Raw genomic sequence first — 19,941 nt, 5'->3', positions numbered from 1 at the left:
AAGGCAGCAGCTGCTTAAGCCTCCAGCAGATGAGATCAATTAGGAATTCAGAATCCTTGAAGCCACGGCCCACTTAGTAGACAAAGCTTGGCCCAAGAGTTGATACAATGTGACCAAATAGGGCCACTGCCTGGACCCAGGCCTCATTTTTCTCACATGGGCTCCTGCACCAGCCTCCACAATAAAGTCTGCAGACCCTTCTTGTCCCCACTTCATTACTGGCAGAGTGCCCTTTCAAAAGGCAATATTCAACCTGTCACTCCTCCTCAGAATGCTTCCATGGCTCCCTACTGTCCTTAGCGAAAGCGCAAATCACTTGACCTGGTATTCTATGTCCTTGGAGATGGAGGAGACCCTGTCATTATTTTCTCTTTAAGAGAATACACAAATGAATAAATGAAGACTGTGAAGCAACTGACTCACAGGTCTGGGTGCCCTGTCCTTGGAGACAAGCCACCTCACAGGAGGAGCCGAAAAGTACCTGCCCAAGTAACTTTCTCTAGAGATTGTTTTTAACACGAGTCAGGAACGGTTTCCTCTTATGAAATGAGTAAGTTGTGCTTCAATCTCACTTGATTCTGCTTCCAGTGAGGCAAAAGAGAGATGAACTGACCAAGGACACCTGGCAGGGGGCCTTAAAAAGGGGACTTAGACATCTTTTAAAGCAGTTCCGGAGCAGAGCTGGGGAAGTCCCTTCCTTGTCCTGAACAGGAGTCTTGGGCTGCTTGAAAAGCAAAAGTCCGCCTCTGCCAGGGCCTGGAAACAGAGCAGGTGATGGCTGGCGGCAACTTGGTGTGGTACTAGCTAGTCCTGTGCCCTTCATGTGCATGGGTGTTCCCTGGGGAGCTTGTCGAAATGCTGACTCTTATTCTGGGGTGGAGCCTGAGATTCTGCATTTCTTTCTTTCTTTCAATACCATTTATTTGTTTGTTTGTTTTTATATGGTGCTGAGGATCGAACCCAGTGCCTCATACATACTAGGCAAGTGCTCCATCACTGAGCTACAACCCCAGCCCTAAGATTCTGCATTTCTAACAAACTCCAGAGTCACAATGGTGCCTGTGGGGCCACTCTCTGATGAGGAAAGTTCCAAGACTCTCTGACCACCCTCTTCTGTCTCTCGATGTACCAGTACAATAAATACTAGAGAGTCAACTTACAAAGTGACAAGGTTCTTTGCCTCACAGTTTGGAGGTTTAGCCCATGACCTGTTGGGCCTGTGCTTTGGAATTGTGGTGAGACAGCACATTGTGCGTGGAGAAGCATGCAGCAGAACTGAGCACTTCATGGGAGTGAAGAGAGAGAGGGAGGGGCACGCCCCCTGTGACCTAAGACCCCTCACTAGGCCCTACCTCTTGAAGTTTCCACAACCTCCAAGAGCAGCACAGGCTGGGGACCAAGCCTTCAATACATGGGCCTTTGGGAGACACTTATTGAAAACACAGCATCTTTCACTCATTGCAATGAAGAGATCCTAGGTTAGAAGGAATCTGGGAAGTAGGCTATCCTAGCACTGAACGGGACACTAACAATAGGACCCTGATCACCTCTCTAGGCTTGTTCTTGTTCCGCTACCCTTAACCTTGACTTTCAGCTCTGGCAAATCCCAACACTTAAGGCCTCCTGGACACACCAGGCTATTTCAGACCACCATGCTCTGCCTGGAGGTACCTTCTGCCTAGAAAGCCCTTCTCACCTACTCAACCAAGCAGTTCTACTCAGCTTTGAAACTCTCCAGGCAAACCACCCCCTCCAGGGAATGTTCCCAGGTTCCTCAGGTTGGGATAAGTGCCCTCCAACTTCTGTGCATCCAAAGCCCTGTGTTCATCTTGACCACATACATCTTATGTGACTTTGTATTTCTCTGTCTGCCTCCCCCACCAGGCTGCAAGTTCAAAGGTCAGATGATTCTTTGTTACTCATCTCCCCAGCACCCAGCGTGGGCTCTGGCACATAGTAGGTACAAATAAACACTTGATAAACTGATCCGAAACTTTCAAGGAAGAAAGCATTTGCAAGATTCATTTCATCTCAAAAAGAAATTATTTAATTTTATAAACAAAGCATATCCTAAGAGTTTTTTCCTGCTTCCTTCCTTGCTCCTGAGTTTAGAGGGTATGAAATGACAGTAATAACAATACCACTTGTACATACTTCTCTGGATCCATGGGGCAGGTCCTGCAATCAACCCTTTTAACAGGCAAGAACACTGAGATTCAGAAGGGTCGTTAATCCATAGGTCAGGTTTCCAACTCAGCTCCGAAGAACTCGGTGTCAAAAAAGGATCTAGTACTGAAAGACACTGGATGATGGGGACCAGGTAATCTCAAACAAGCTCTTTTTGTTTGCAAGACAGTGAACAACTCACTTTGCCATCGATTCAGAGGAGCAGCTGGAAGGATCATCAGCTTTGACTTGATAGACATGGGGTAAGGAGTGTTTCACAGGGAAATGGCTGCAATGCCTCTCACAGATGCAGAAATAATGGTAGATGGACAAGTATTTTCAGCATGAGTCACATCCCTGTTCCAGCCTGCCCGGGCCTCAGGGAGCCTGAGATATGGCTGCACCTGGCCCTGCAGGTTGTGCTCAGTACTCTTTACTAATTGTACAGTCAAAGGTAGTAGCTCATCCCAGCTGGCCTTTGTCTCCTCTATCACTTTGTCCTCCCATATCCACTTTGTTCTTCTGAGCCATCATTTGTTACAATGAGCTGGCTAAGGTGAGCCAGAGGGTGAGCAAGGGAAGGACATCCCCTTCCCACCCCCACTCTGGCCCCTCCTATTTCCCCCATCTCTTGGTTTCCATGACAGCGTCTGGCAATGAGACATCTACTTCAAAATGCTGGCAGGGATGCCATGCAGGAGCCAGACACACAGGCCAGGGGACAGGAGAGGGGAGCTCTTATCTGCACAGTGTCCACTATATGTGGGTCCTGCCTAAGACTTCACATCCATTTCCTCCTAACTCCTCACCTGAAGCAGGTAAGGAGCCCATTATTACCCCATTTTACAGATAAGAAAACCAAGACACAGAGAGAGGAAGGGACACAGCCAGGTCATTCAGCCAGTCAGTGGCAGACCCAACATCAAACTCAGATTTCTGTGGGTCCCAACCCCAGGTCTTGAATCACTACACCATTCTGCCTCTTGGCTGGGGCTCAGCCAATCGGCCTGCTCTGCCACTTGTTGCAGGCCCTGAGGTGAACTCCTTCACCTCCAAGATGCTGCAAAACAGAGATGGGCATTCCCATTGCTCAGAGGGGCTGTATGGACTTAAATAAGTGGGAGAAAGTCCCCAGCTCCTGGTTGAACACAGTAAAGGAGTAGCTTCTCCATTTCCAATTAAAAAGACTCCACTTCCAGGGTTGCTGGTCACAACACAGTCAGGGATAGCCAAATCCACTGAGAGAACTCCAACTGAGGTGTTTCCTCTATCCTGAAACACCCACATCCCCTGTGTTCCTAAACAATAACAGCTCCCACCTACTGAGACTAGGGCCTGTCATGCCCACAATGACCCCAGGAGGAAGATACCATTATTGTCTTCTGGTTAAGGATCAAAAAATCCATTTTGGTACCTGGGATAAGCACTGCAGGAGCAGAAGGACTGCATTGCTTGTGCCTACCTGGGGACTTGAGGGACGTGCAGAAGAGAGACATCCATTATGCTCAGTTCATCTGCAAGCTATACCTGGGGGCTATTCACTGCTCTCTGGTCCAGGCCATAGCCACCGAGGCTTGGAGGTCAGCACTAGTCTCTTACGGAGTCCCTCACCACCACCACCCAGCAGCCAAGATGGTGCTTTTCACCCCACACCCAATTGTGTTGCTAGAAGCTCAAACCTCAGCAGTGGCCTCCAGGAAAAAGCCAAGTCCTCACAATGGTCAAGAAAAGAGGGAGGGAGGGGCAGGGTCCTACTATCCCCTTCAAGGGCACACCCCAGTAACCTAAGATCCCTCACTAGACCCTACCTCTTGAGGTTCCACAACCTCCAACAGCACCACAGGCTGGGGACGAAGCCGTCAATACATGGGCCTCCCATGCCTGGCTGGTGACCTGTCTGACACCATCCCTTATACTAGACCTTACACATTTTGTTCAGTTACTCAGGGCTCCTCACTATTTCTAGAATATTCCAACCTATTCCTAGCCCAGGGTCTTGCTGTTCCATCTCCACAGAATGTTCTTCCCTCAGGAGCATACCTCAGTTCCTCACTTGATTCAAATGTGAACTCCTCCCATCCTATGTAAAGGGACCCCGCCACACACACCATCTGCTTATTATTATTATTATTATTTTTTTTTTGAGACAGGGTTCTCACTAAGTTGCTAAGGCTGGCTTGGAACTCATGATCCTCCTGCCTCCCTCTACCTCCCTAGTTGCCGGGATTACAGGAATGCATACCACGCCTGGCTTGTCACAAATCTTCAACACTGCACTTTACAGTCATTGTCAATTCATTTCTCGCACATTCTTCTGTTAGAATGTAAGCCCTAGGCAGACAGGATCTACCCCTCTTGTTCATTCCTGTATCTCAGAATAGTCTCTGGCATCACCTGAGCCAATAAAATGTGATCTTTTGATAAGCTGAGACTGTGACTCATCAGCACAGGTCCCTGGACCAGCCATGGGCTAAAGACAGTCATGGGTGCGCTATCTGTGGGGTGACCCAGGAAAAATTTCTGGCCAAGCAGAAATTGCTGAATGAAATAGATTCCATCATGGAAGGCTAAATTTAGCATACAGAAAGCAGAGGCTGACAAGAACCAGGAGCAGAAATCAAAACCCAGGAAGCTGCAGAAGTTCACAAGACCACAGAACCATGAACAACAGATGTCATCACCAGCAGAAGCCAAAGGACAACAGACATCATGGGCCAGCAGAGAGAAAGGACTATGGATGCCATGGGCCTGCAGAAGCCAGGGAACAGCCAATGTTATGGACCTTTAGAAGCCAGAGACAGTAGCTGTCACAGGCAAGCAGAAGCCAGCAGCTCAGAATGAGGTTCCACTAGGGTTGGAATATTGTCTGCTCCTCCTGCCGCATTTCCCAAGTACCTAGAGTCACAGCTGGGGCAAACAATGTGCTCAGTAAAAAGTTGTTGAATGCACGAAAGGTGGATAAGGAGAAGGAAGAGCAAGGTGGTGTGAGCAAGAAGAAGAATAGTTGGGCAGTGAGGACAGTCACCTCCACTGTCCTGCATTAGAGAGGAAGGCAGAGGGCTGCTATGGAAGAGGGGACAGGATAATGGGTCTCTAGTAGCAGCCTGGTTCGAAATGGCCTTCCAGCTCCCCATGGGGCCTGGAAATATAGTGGTGACACTATGTTCTGTCTTGCTTACATCCCCATATTCAGCAGTAGGCCACATTAGCAGAGTCTAAACCAGGCCTGCTTCTGAGCTCTGCAACCCTAATAACCTCCTCGAAGGAAAGCCTTCCTGGAAGAGGCATCATGGGAGGGGAGACCTGGAGGGGCATTTCTACCTGTCCCTTCTCAACATTATTGAGATACAAGTCATATGCCATTTTATGTGCCCGTTTTATTATGTATATTTTATTATCATAAAAATTATATTAACCCCCAAATCACTAAGTTTAAGTGAGCACTGCAATAGGAACACAGAATTCACACTGACAGAGAAAGTGGGAAGGTCTGTGGGCAGCAAGGACACAGTGATAGGGAGGAAGCCTGAACCATGTGTGGGAAAGCGCTGGCTGGCCAGTGTGGACAGACAAATGAAAGAGCCAGCTGCAAAGAGCCTGTGGCCTTGGTTTAAAGACTTGATAAGCCTCAAAAGGAAACCAGAACGGGTAGCCTTAGAGATCAGAGGAATTAGTTTCAGAGCCAGCTCTGCCACCAACAGAAGGTGTGGCCCTGGGCAAGTCCCTTCCTTCTTGGGGGCCAAGTTCCTCCTCTGAAGGACAGGGCTGCCTCCCTCAGCTCTCAAAGCTCCACCTCCCCCTAAACATCTGTGGAGAAAAGCACATGGTTGGGAGTAAGGTCTGGCTTTAATCCCAATTCATTCCATTTTTTAGCTGTGTGACCTCAGGTAAGATATTTCAAGTTTCTGAACTTTCAGTTTCTTGTCTCAAAGGTACAGATAATAACCATCTTGACTTCACAAAGTTATTTCCAGATTAAATGATGCAATACACATGAAGAGCTTAACATAATGTCCACTACATAGTAGATGTTCAGAGCATATCCTGGTGACCTTACCCTGTGTTTGGTGATGCTAATAAGATTTATGAAAGTTTTATTTTATAAACTAATAATCATGGAAATTGAGGTCTACTCCAAAGTACCATTTAGAACATAGACAGACACACAGCTCTGGGCCTGGGATCAAAGACAGAAAAATGTATTCATCAGAAAGGTGCTCAATTCTGCAGATTTTCTCCTAGGGACCAAGATGGCAGAGAAGGCTTTGATCCATATTCAGAAGTGACATAGGAAGGTCACCCTTAACAGTTCTTGGCACTGATAGGACAATCTGGCTCAATGTCAGCTTCAAACCTTGGGTGTCCAAATCCCTGTGACTCATTCAATGGCTGTGCTTCAACCCATAGAGCTAAATGTTCCTTTGATTTCTCTTCCCTACTTGACTGTTTTGTTTTTTTTTTTTCACCTGCCTCTAATAGAGAAAGGGAGAAATAAACTCTATGTATCAGGGAACACTCAACCTCAAAACCCAAGGATTAGTTTCATGACTTGTTCCTATTATCTAGCCTGGAACTCAGGAGAAAGAGTCTACATTCAGCTCCTGGAACCTTAAGGAAATGAAAGGATGAATGTAATCTAAGAAACCACAAGAAGAATCAGGAGGATTAACTAACACTGCCATTGAACAACTGCCAAAAATATTTCAGGCAACTGGCATCACACCTTGAGGGGTTTTGTAGCACAGTGAAAAGCGACAGAGAATCTCGGTTTAAACCCCAACTTGGCTACTTACTTTCTATGTGACCTTGGGTGACATATGTACATTTCTATGTAACCTCTTTAAACTTCCCTTGGCACTGTGCTGCCCCATCAGAGACTGTCACATCCCACTTAATTGTCGTGACTCATGTGTCTTCTCCATCATGTCACCTGTAAGGGCAGCAGCCATGTCAGTCTGTCCTCTGCAATCCCCAGCATACAATAAGTTCACCATACCCATAAACAGACTCTGACTCCTATTTCACCTTGCTGCCACCTCTGCTGCTGGGACAGGCACTGTCTTTCCCAATTTGGGTTTCATAAGCAATACTCAATTTAGTCCCAACAACTTAGGAGAGAACGTTTTCTTTTGCAGCCTGCTAGTCTCACTTAGGAATGAACTTCTAGGCTGCATCTGTTGTAAGTTGTAGTCAAGCCTTAACTAAAGGAGGCAGGGGTGAGAGAATGAGTTCAAATGAGTGCAGGAGCCATACACTTGCTGTTCCCAGAAGAACTGGAGTGACACCTGCTAGGATGCAGATGTCAGGAAGCACAACACACTTTATGACCTCAGCCCTACGTAGCAGAGAAAAAGGAGGTGTGGAAGAAGAAATAGCTTATCTTTGTGCACAAGATTTCTAGAGTTCAAAAAAAAAAAAAAAAAAAAAAAACCTACCCCAGGTTTCCATCTCTAGAGGAATCTGCAATCTGGACAGAGCCAGGTAAAGCAAGTGTTTATCGTACATTATGATGACTACCTGGTGTCACAGAAGCACCTGACCCTGACCCCAGACTGGAGGATCCCAGTGTAAATGGAAGACTCATTCCCCCAGCACATCTTCTTGCTTCACACCCACCCCCAATTCATCTACCTTCCTTTATTTACACAAAACATTCGTAAAGCCCCTGCCCATCTTGCCCACCTGAATTACTTTCTGTTAACCTCCTAAGTCACATTCTATGATGTGGACAGCCCAGTCATGTGTCTCTCCCCCTACTCCCGTGCTTTTGCCCCTGCTGTTCCTTCTGCCTGGAATGTCCTGTTTCCAAGTTGCTTCCCACTGAAGCCTTATGTTTCAAAGCCCTGTTCATACTCATTTATTCATTTAAAACTTCCTGGGGATGTGCTATGTTCCTGGCACTCTGAGGGGTGTCAAGGATATAATGGGGAATCAGCCATGGCCCACATCCTCAGGCTGCTTACAGCCTTGGGGAGATAGATGGTGACTACAGAGTGATATGTGTGTGGCAGATACAGGTCCATGCAGTTCTACAAGTTCAGAGAAGGACCCTAACCCAGTCTTGGTGGTGATAAAGGTGATCAGGGAGGGCTTCCTGGAAGAGGACACATCTAGCCCAAGTCCTGAAGGAGGTAGAAGGGGAGAGAGGTACATACACATATTTGTGAACATATACAATGACAGGCACTGATGTGGCCATGACAACAGCTCACATTTAGTGAGTGCTACTGGGAGCGAAGCACTAGGCTCATATTTTAGACACATTAACTTCTTTAATCCTTGCAAAAAGGGGTGAGAACCATTAGCATTCCCATTTCATAGGTGAGGAAACTGAAGCACTTTGTCCTGGTCACACAGTTATTAAGTGACATTGTCAGTATGGCCCTGGAGCCCATGCCTGTGACCATGCATGGCATTCTGCCATCTTATGCTGTCTCTGGTACTCTGCCACTTCTGTTATCACTCAACAATGCATTTATCACAGACATCTTTTCAAGTGGTACAACTAAGGATTCCTTCTACATGATGGCTGCAGAGGATGCCATTGGACTGTGAGCAGGGAAGTAACACAGTCAGATTCATTCCTAGAAAAGAGATTCATTCCTCAGTATAACAGAGGGCTTCGCAGAGACAGGGAAGTGGGTGTCAGGGGTCCTGGGAGGGAAGAGGAATCCTAAGCTCAGGCTGCCACAGAAAGGAGGATGCTCAGGAAGGATGCAGAAGAGGGCAAGGCGCCAGGCAACATGACAGGGAAGTGGGATGCAACAACAGTCACCAGTAAGGGGACTGTGGAAAGGCAAGATGAAAGTGGGGGAGGGGTGTCACAGGACCCCCTTAATTACCAGACAGCTCACAGACCCAAGCACCTTTTTCTGTTAGCTCCCCACCTCAGCCCTGCATGCTTCCACTCCATCTAAGGCGCTCGGCCACCACTCCAATTAGGAGTGAGTGATCACCAGCTTCAGTTCCACTGAGAAGCACAGGTGCTGCGATGCCTGTGGAATTTTTAATTCTTTGCAAAATCTCTGCCTAGAAGGGTCACATCTATTCTACCCAAAGTACAACCAAAAAAAAAAAAAAGGCAATAAATAAGTAAATAAACCAAACCTGAAACCCCAACCCCCAATCTAAACAAAATAAGCACAAGTTATTCAAGAGCACAGCTCCAACACAACCTGCCAATAATGACACGTCCCACTGCACAGCACCTATCCACCTGTCCAGCCCTCCTGCCTCTTCTCCAAACAGTCTCAATCCTTCCAATTTGCTCCGTGGTCACCATCCTGCCCAGTCAAGCAACCATTCTCTCTCATCTGGGCCACTGTCATAGTCTCCCCAGGTCTACTCTAGAATGTGAGTCAGCATGTCTAACCTCAGTTTTTCATCTATAAAATGGGCATACTAAAGCTTACCTCACAGAGCTGTTGAGAAGACCAGATCATGTAATGACCCAGAAGCCCAGGTCTGAAATGTCTTCCTCAGTCAGCCAGAGGGAGGATCAGGAAGGTTAGGGACCCTGTTTCTTGACTCTCTACTGTTAGAAATAATAAGCAGGCATCAGAGACTTCTGGATTCCCCCTCCAAGAACAGGAAAATGTTTCTTGCCTAATCCTTCTGTCTCCTTCCGCATGATATGTGGCGCTTCATCACTCTGATGCCACGGCTTCTCTCCATCTCCTCATTTCCTCATCCCCTGGGCCCCTCTGGGTGTGACACATTTATGGACGAATCCAAGAAATTAAATAGTCAAGTAGAACTCAGACTTTGCTTGCTTTAGGAGCCAGGCTGCCAGTAGGGAGCATGGTCCTCTCCTGCTCTCTACCAGGAAGGAGGGGTGCTCTGGGCAGTACTGCCTGAACCTGGGCAGGGAAACCCTGTCAGTTTTGCCCTTCAGCATCAGCAGCCCAACATGCCCCCACATCACTCTGATTGGTAATGGTGACATTTTGTTCTCTGACTGCTTTGCCTTTTGTCTTAATTCTCGGTTGGACAGAGCTCAGGTTGCATGAAGCAATGCTATTTACTGGCCCCTCCCAGCTCCCAAAGGGGAGAAGAGGAGGAGGGGACCCCATCTGTCTTGTGTTCCTGACTTGCTAATGGAGCTTCTCAGAGCCCTGGTCAAGCCTGGTGGAAGGTGCTGTGAGAATCAATCAATGAGCAAGTGACAAATATTTATCGAGCTTCTGAATCAACAGTGAAAAGAATCCATCCTTGCCTTGTGTTTCCTACTACTTCCAAAATGCCCTCAAAGCCATTTAATCTGAAGATTTGCAAGTTGTTCAAGTGCCAGAGCTGTGGTAAGCAGACAGACACCATCTTTGTAGACTGCACAGCCATTGACATGAGCAAGGTCCCACCTACCACCTGACTTTTAGGATCTATCTTTCATTCTTCTTTTGGGAGGTTTTTATTGAGCACCTACTAGGTATCAGAAGGTAATGAAGGCAGTGCAAGAGAACAGTGATTCAGAGAGATAATTTCCCCACACTGCAAGGGCTGACAGGCTGGTTAGGGCCATGCAGACAATGAAAGGAAGAATGGCTAGATTAGGGTGGGGGTGTCAGCTTAAAACTAGTTGGGCCTCATGAGGAGGGGACATCTGGGTCCTCAGTGATAGAAGTTGTTAGTCTTCCTAGGATCAGGAGGAAGAGGCTCTGAGATGGGTATTAGTATTGTTACCTTTTTACATATGAGAAAACTGAGTCCAGGAAGGTTAAAATGCTTCCTTTGGGATCAAACACATGTCTCAGTGGGTGGCATTAGAATTTGAGTCCAGGTAAAGACTCTGAAATCCCACAGCGGTCACCAAACCCTCTTGCCTCTAGGTTCCAACACTTTCTGTGAGGACCCTCTCTCACCCAGCCTCAGCAAAGAGCCCTCAGGAGCTACAATGTACAACAGGCCTTCTCAGAGGAAACACCAGTAACAACCAGCAGGTTGGACCAAACCGAAATGCCCTTAATGCAATAGGTGTTCACATTAATATACAGGGCTAATACAATTTCAAATTTTAAAAACACAATGGGTTTTGTTTTGGAACTTGACAAAATAATGCCCAATCTCTCAAGGGAAAAGAAATCCATATAATATATATTAATTGGTTTATTTAATAAACAATTAGGCCTTGCCAGACTCTTGGAAGTACTTTTCAAATATTCATTCTTTCAAACTGCATGACTCATTTAAGACTAATAACTGTCCTGGAAGTTAATACAGTCATGCATCACCGAACCTATGAATGTCATTAGGTAGCTTTATTGTTATGTGAACATCTTAGTGTACACTTACACAAACTTGGATGGTCTAGCCTATTACACATCCAGGTTCTATGGTAATGGGATAGCCTGCTGCTCTGGGCTACAAACCTATTCAGCATGTTACTATATGGATACCATAGACAACTGGACATAATACTGTATCTAAACATATCTAAACATAGAAAAGGTATAGTATAAGTATGGTAGAAAAGACTGGTACTCCTGTACAGGGCCATTGCCATGCATGGAACTTGCAAGTGCACAAGTTGCTCTCGGTGAGTCACTGAGGGGGTGGCGAGTAAATATGAAGGCCAGACACATTCTGTATACTACTGCAGACTTTATGAACACTCTATCCTCAGGGTACATGAAATTTGTATTTTAAAAAATCTTATATTTTTATATTATGAATTAATCTTTGCTTATTGAAACCTCTTTTTTTTTTTTACTTTATAAAGTTTTTCACTTTAAAAACTTTTTGACTCTATACTTCACTTAAATCGTACATGTTATGCAGCTGGACAGAATTTTTTCCCTTTCTATATTTATTCTGTAAGTTTTTTCTATTTAAAATTAGTTTTTGTTCTTAGTTTTTTACTTTTCAAACTTTTGTGGGATAAACTAAGATGCAAACACACACACATATTAGCCTAGGTTGACACAGGGCCACGATCATCAATATCGCTGTCTTCCACCTCCACATCTTATCTCATTGGAAGGTCTTCAGGGGTAATAACACTCATGGAACTGTCATCTCCTATGATAACAAGGGCTTTTCAGCTTCCTTATAATCTGATGGGCCCATGTCCCTATATGCACAGTGCAATGCTGACCAAAACATCCCTATGTGGTGCATAACTGTAATGTCACCATTCCAACCATATGGTTGAGGGCATTGAGGCACAGACAAGACATGTGACTTGCCCAGGATATACTCTGGAAAAGTGGAGGGGCCAGAATCCAAAACTATGGCCCCAGATTCTGAAGCCTTAGCTCTTAACTGTTCACTGAATTTACAAGCATCATTTCTGCAACTCAATTTATACATACAATTGCATTTTGTCTCTTTTTGGCCTCGCATGAACTTGTTCTCAGGGAGAGACTGTGATGATCTGATTTAAATGCAGAACTGATCATTTCTCCCATATTCACTCTTGGGAGACCTTTGAAGGTTCCATAAAGAGCTAGACTGTCTTCAGTCCTCCAGGGAGGCTGGAACTGACCTCCACATAGGCCCATCAGGGTGGTCCCCGCACACAGGCATTTAGATGCTGCAGAGAGAAGAAAGAAAATGTGGCTACCCTTGTACAGCTGAGATCAAGCCATATTCTAAGACCCTTTGGCCCACAGGTGTCGGCTGGCTCTGGAACTGTGCCTCACGTGGGCTCAGGGTGAGGGGCAGCAGCCTGTATTCATTTAATAATGGTCAGTGAGTCTCTCCAGGAGCAGTGAAAGAACAGCCAATAAATAAGGATAAACTGAGTGAAAACTTCCTGGAAAAGTTTGAAAGAAAAAAAATGAGGAGGCAGCAGATGTAAGCTATGAAAACACACATAATACAAATCATCATCCAAACACCATGGCAATCCCACTCCACCGTACCTGCTCTCTGCCTACACGGACCCCAGGAGAGACTTGCTTGCCCTCCCTCTGTTCCTGGCTGGGTGTAGCCCTGGGACGCCACAGGAGGGTGTGATGGGGTGTTCTTGCTCTGGCTCCCTCCTGACCAGGTGGCTACATACTCCATCTACACGCCAGCTCTCTCTCCACATTCCAAGAGTTGCTCCTTTCTCTTTCCCCTCCAATCATAAAGGTAGAAAAGCTCTCTTCGCCCCACTGACACCCTAGGGCAATGTCCCACCCTTTGGTGGTTCCCCAAACCAAAAAGTTTATACAAGGTAATAGTTTCTTTACCAAACTGTTCTCACTCATCCCATTGTCATGGGCCTTTTGTCTCCTGTCATCACCTTGTCTGATAGTCAGCTACAGAATCAATCCAACAGACCAGAACAGACAGTCTAGATAGATCCCCATCACTAATAATGGATTTCTAGGTTACAAGCCCTGAGAACTCAGGCTGAGAACCCATTAAAACAGTGTTCCCTAGAGTTGTGTGCCATCCTGGGGTTCTGCCTCCAAAGATATTCAGTAATTCCGTACAGGTGGCATAGGATGTGCAGGTAGTGAGAAAGGAAGGTGGATTCAATAAACACAATGGAAGAATTTGGTAAAAAGAAAATCAATTTAGACCTTCATCTTACACCAAGTTAGAGAGTGATAATTTAGTGTGAAATGTGAAGCCACTAAAGATAACAAGTAGAAACCTTGATTTTCCTATCTGAACAATGGAGTAATAGTAATTAGCTCATATCATTGTTATGGGAGTTAAAAGAGATGACCCAAGTTAGGTCAGTACTTGGCATTTTTAAAAAAAAAAAAAGGAAATTAAGGGAATATTCCAGCTAAGAAACTAGCCCATATCTAGTTAACTGGTAGGGAAAGTAAGTGAATTTGCAGAAGAGGGTGTGACCCATAGGTCATAAGGTAGAGATTTCACAAAAACTGAACAGGACAGGAGAGCCCATCAACTGGAACAGGAATACACAATCAAGAAAGTAAAATCAATCTGTGATCACCATGGAATAACAATTCACATGTACAGTCTACAGCAGCCACAACAATTTTAAAACCACAAAAAGACTCAAGTGCAGCTCTTGAGCATCTGGATTTCACCATGGATTGAGTGCCCTTCATCTAGGATACTTGGTTGGCAGAAACCTCATTCAGTGTCCAAGGCTGGGCTCTCCCCGTGGCACTCTGTCTACTTCCACCCAAGGCAGTCTGAGCCTCTGGCTGTTGAAAAGTTCTTCCTTGGACTTAGCTGACACTGGTTTCCCTCCCCACTCTCTGCTTCAGTGTCCACCCACTGAGGGTCTAACTGAGTTCACCAAACACTCAATGATGATCAACATTCAGAGCTTATGCAATTGTTTCCAGAGAACAATAAAGTGGGAACCCAGCCCACCTTGTCTCATAAGCCAGCAAACCTTGACATCAAAGACTGAGAAAGAAGCACATGCACACACACACACACACACAAAAGGAAATCACCAGGGAATTTCACTCCTGAACTTGAACTCACATTAAAATTCTAAACAAAGCAGAGCATGATGGTGCATGCCTGTAATCCCAGCAACTCAGGAGGGCGGGGCAGGAGGACCATGAGTTCAAAGCCAGCCTCAGCAACAGTGAGGCACTAAGCAACTCAGTGAGATCCTGTCTCTAAATTAAAAAAAAAAATAGGGCTGGGGATGTGGCTCAGTGCTCAAAGGCCCCTGAGTTCAATCCCCAGTACCAAAAAAAAAAAAAAAAAAATCCTAAACAGAAAGGTTAGCAAACTGGGTCAACAGATTGGGGGAAAAATCATGTGACCATTTGGGCAGATGCAGAAAAAGCATCTGTTAAACCTCTACTTCCATTTATGACTAAAAAGAAAAGAAATACTCAGCAAACTGAGAATAGGAGGGAACTCCTTTAATCTGACAAATTCTATTGAAAACCTAGAGTAAGGGCTGGGGATGTGGCTCAAGCAGTAACGTGCTCACCTAGCATGCACAGGGTGCTGGGTTTGATCCTTAGCACCACATAAAAAATAAATAAAGATGTTGTGTCCACCGAAAACTGAAAAGTAAATGTTAAAAAATTCTCTCTCTCTTTACAAAAAAAGAAAACCTAGAGTAAAATTATATTTAATAATCAAATGTGAACAGCTCCCCCACAGGAGTCATATAAGGAAAGATGCCCACCATCACCCCTTCAATTCATTGCTGTACTGAGGTGTTAGCAGGAAACTAAGGCAAGGGAGAGAAAAGAAGCAGTGAATTAGGAATAAACAAAACTGATATATGCACCTTCTATAATTATACACAGAGTATTTTCAAAAGAATCTACACATTTTGAAACATTAGTAGGATATTTTGACAACATTCCTGGATATAAAACCCATATACAAAATGCAAACCTATTTCCCCAATGAATATCTAAAAGAACATTAATTAAACTACATATACACAAAACATGTACAATAGCATAGAAAATATCCAATAACTAGGACTATATCTAACAAAAGATGTGTAAAAATCATGAAGAGAAAATTGAGAAACGATACTATCTGACTTTAAAGTTGTTTTTTTTTTAAAAAAAAAACCTTACAGTAATGAAGAGAGATACCATGTTCATGGAAGTCTAAATTCTACACCTTCCACCCTCTAGAAGGCAAGAGAGAGCTCTGAGAATTCCCCAACCTCTCTGAACCTCAGTTTCCTTCTTGAAAAACAAATAGTGATTCTTGCCCAGTTGTTAGGAGTCAATGGATATGAAAACATCTTGTAGAGTGCTGTATGTATTCAGGATATTCTTATGACTGGTACTATTGCTCCTTTTTGGTCTGGGGGTAGGAAAACAGTTCTATTTTCCAGCTTATACCAGCTGTGTCCTTTCTTTCACCCACCTGTTTGTCATCATGGGCATTACTGAATGCTTATTCTGTTCATAACATTTCATTGACCAGTTCTCACAGCAGCCTATAAAGTGGTGCTGTATTAGTACCATTATACTGATGAGAAAGCTGAGGCCTAATTAAGCAACTTATCTTTTGTATAGTCATTAAACCATTACGCATTTGTGAGTGCATTTTATGTGATAGGAACTATGAATAAGACCACATGGTCCCAGCTGTATTAGAGCTAATATTTTATTTGGGAAGACAGCCCCAAATCATACCTTAACTAATAAGCTGAGAACCAAGATTCAAACTCAGGTTTTTTGGACCCCAGAGTCTACACTTTTAATTCATCCTGGAGGTACCGTCATCAACCTCTCCAGCTTCATCCTCTCTGCTGGAAAGGTTTCTAATATACATTCTGCTGGCAGTGAAGAGTTTCAATGGGCCTCGCCATCCAAGCTGCTGTACAAACTGAGAACTCTGGGCTTCGATACTGGCCCATGTGACCCTCCCGCATTATCACTGGTAAATTACAGCTGGGAGGATGGATGCATAAAAGAGGTGAGGTATCCTGCCACCCCACCCCTGACAGCATCAGTAGCATTGTTCCCAAAGAGTGTGCATCTGAGTCCTCTGCCACCATTAATGGCAGAAGTGAGTCACTTATAAATAAGATACAGCAGCTTTATTATAATTACGTCCTGAGACTCAGAAATGCTCAGTGTCATTGTGAAAGGGAGGGCAGCAGGTGACTGGGGCTTCAATGGTCCTCTGCCAGGTATGGCTTTCAGATAAAATGTCTTGGATCAGAAGCAATTACAGCTAATGCCTGGCCTGAATGCTAATGAGAATTACTTACAATTGCATGGAATTCTTTGCCAGTTATACTATCTCCCTCCCCTCCCCTTCTTTTCTCTGCCTGCCATCCCAGCATTAATCCTGAGAAATATAGTGGCAAATATGATTAATGGCCATTCTGCAGATGAGAAAACTGAAGCCCAAATTCACTAAAGGGACAGGGGTTGCAACCCTGAATTTTTGAATTTTACTCCACCATTATTTCTTTCAAGGGGAAAAAATTAAAATTCAGAACTCTTAGTGGGTCTTCCTCACTGGAGAATGCACAGAATCTTCCAAGCCAGCAGTATAATCTGAAAGGCAGCTGGGCTGGTATGTTCTATTGGGACAGCTGTGGGAAGATCTTAGGAAAAGAATTTCAAACATGCCCCCTTCTATCCTACAACCATCAAGAGACCCCCAATAATTCCTGGAGGACCCAAGAAATGACCATACAGCTAACATTTGGGCTGAAAGACAGGTAGAAACTTTCTTCTGTTTGCAAGAACCAGTTGCACAGAACCCATCCTGGCCCTCCCTAAGAGTCAGAAAACATCAGTTTGAAAACTGTCTCAAACCCAGGCCTCTCCAAACCAAGGCAGAGCATGAAGCTCAAGCAGCAGCATGTAGGGGAAAGGTCTGCCATATAGTGATAATAGTGACAATGGCTGGTCCTTCCCAAGTACCAAGCAGAGTGCCAGGAGTTTGCATAAATTTGCATAGAGACTTTGTTACAATTGGAGGTTTCACTAAGACTTCTGGGAGACATACTAATCTAACTAGACCTGCTCCCATTTTACAGATGAGAGGGCAGACTTGTGTGGAGGTTAGATGGATAGATAAAGTGGTGCTGTATTAGTACCATTATACTGATGAGAAAGCTGACGCTTGCAAGCCCACAAACCTGGGCTTATAGGACTTTCCTAGTAACAATAACAACTACACTTAAATAGCATTTTTATGTATTATGGAACATCATTTCAGTGCATTATGTACATGAACACAATTCTCTCACCAGCCTGTGAGGAAGGTGCCACAAATTCCCCCATTCTAAATGTGGGGAAAACAAGGAATGGAGAGGTGTAGCAACTGGCCCAAGGCCACAGAGTTCATAAGAGACAGCACTAGGATTTGAACCCAGGCGTGTCAGCTCCAGAATCCCTTTGCTATGCATTGCCTCTGCAACGGCAAGGCCACACTCTTTGATCAGGCACTCCTTGTTTGTGAAGAGTAAAGTGTGAACACTGAATTCCAAAGTACAAAGGGAGGAAGTTCCTTGGAACACTCGATTGAGGCCTAGGGGAACCACACCCAGATCAGGGATGTCCAACCTCTCTGGGAAGTGGATTCCCTCACCAGGCAGCTCCAGCCTTTGTAGGACTCAGACACACTTGAAAATGGTATAGGCATCCCCTGCTCTCTTCTACTAACTCTACTCCGCTAGGGGAAATACCTCCTGGAGCAGCTGGGCAGTTTTGCATGTGGGGGTCCTGCAAACTCAAAGTCACAGTAGTATACCTACACGGGGTTTTCAGGGATTCTGATGAGTGATCATCCTCAACAGCAGGTCCACCAAGAGACCTGGAGAAAAATGCAAAGGCATCGGGGATCCTGTTGCCTGGCATCCCTCTATTCTTTAGCTTTGTTGCTGCAGCCAGAAACACAAAAGGAACTAAGGTTTCTAAGGTTCCATCTGCCACCCAAGTTTCATTGATAATCTAAGACGAGGCAAAACTGGTGTTCACATTCCCAACTCTCTGAATCGCAGTAGATTATCTGCTCATCGAGGCTAGCAATAAAGATACTTACCTTGCAAGGCTGCTGTATTAAATGGCATAATACATGATGATCTCTGATGTTTGGCCTGTCTCTCTCCACTCTCCCAGACTCCCCAAGGTAAAAGCCAACGGTGGGGAATTCAAGCCTTTATCAGACTCCCAATCCCCCTGTTTTTCAGGCTCTGGAGGTACACTCTACCTGTTCATTGTCACAGAAGGACAAGGCCCTGAACCTCAAAAGGGAAATGAGTTCTCTGGGCATCTTTCAGCCTGGGGACCTTGCTCACACAGGACTCCCCGCCTATTCCCTCTGGTTGGTTTGGGTCTGACTTGGGAGCCCCCTGCAGGAAGAGAGCAACTCTGCCTGGGGCATCCCTGCACAAGCCAGCTCCCAGACTTAGCAGACACTTCAAAGATAACAGGTGACTCAGAATGGGGATAGGGTAAGGTGGGATCTTCTGGGCAGTGAGGGGACCCCAGATCACACAAAGAACAAGAGCTTCAACAAGAACCGCTAAGCTTTAGCTCCTGCTCCTGCCTACCAGTACTTCTTCCAGAGTAAGGGAAATTAACTTCCAGAATCTGGGGTCCCCTAACTACCCAGAATAAGCAGCCTCCATGTGCTTCTACCATCAGAATCCACTTTCTAGCCTTAACATCCACCCATTTGAACAAAGGATTCTTTCTCGGCACAAGCAGGAGGATCCCCCCCCCCCACACACACACACACAAAACACTCCATGGGGCTCCAGCCTGCCTACAAGGGAGGAGAGAAGGGGAGGGGAAGGGTGGAGGTCCAGAAGTTACCCATACCCCACACTAAGTAATACTGAACCTGGGGCTCCACTACTTATGGTTAATGGTTTAGGTTCGCCCAACTCCAGCTCAAAACCCTAGCTCTCTTCTTTACTAGCCAATGCTCCTGGGCTCCACTTTCCCTCCCTATCCTCAGTTTTCTCCTCTGTAAAATGGGTATGGCAATATTCGGTTCACTGAGTTACAGGGAGAACTGAAAGAAACAATGGATGCTCAGCACCTAGGCACAGAGAACACATTCGGCACCTAGGTTGGGACCAGAGTAGCATCGCACTCGGCCTTGGTTGGTTCAAGGAATGCTGGGTGTTCGCCTTTCCCTCTTCAAAGGCCAGAGGAACAGCTCAGGACCCGCACCCTGGCCATGCCCCGGGAAGCCACAGGTGCCTGCGCGTCCAGGCGCTGGAGCCACAACCGCAGGGCAGCGAGCGGGGCTGTAGAGCAAGGCGAGCTTTGCCACCCTCCCCAGGCTGCCGTGTCGCAGGGTCTCCAAGCACGCCCACCTGGTGCCGCTGGATCCGGAGGTCTCCGCTACCCCTCCAGGATACTGGGGGATCCCAAGCTGGCAAGGCGCAGCCTCGCCCAG

The 19,941-nt window shown here is 45.7% G+C and overlaps 1 protein-coding gene across 1 annotated transcript in view; it reads right to left on the bottom strand.

Annotated features, from left to right (window-relative positions):
• Positions 1-19,941, bottom strand: part of Hrh1 (histamine receptor H1) — a 98,418-nt gene extending 78,477 nt beyond the window's left edge. The window contains exon 1 of the mRNA XM_048787115.1: positions 19,859-19,941. The gene's annotated coding sequence lies outside the window, so the exon portion shown is untranslated. The remainder of the gene's footprint in view (positions 1-19,858) is intronic.

This window comes from Marmota marmota, unplaced genomic scaffold (assembly GCF_001458135.2).
Source record: "Marmota marmota marmota unplaced genomic scaffold, marMar, whole genome shotgun sequence".
Classification (NCBI taxonomy): domain Eukaryota; kingdom Metazoa; phylum Chordata; class Mammalia; order Rodentia; family Sciuridae; genus Marmota; species Marmota marmota.
The sequence above is the reverse complement of the archived record's forward strand: the minus strand, read 5'-3'. Positions and strand labels throughout refer to the sequence as shown.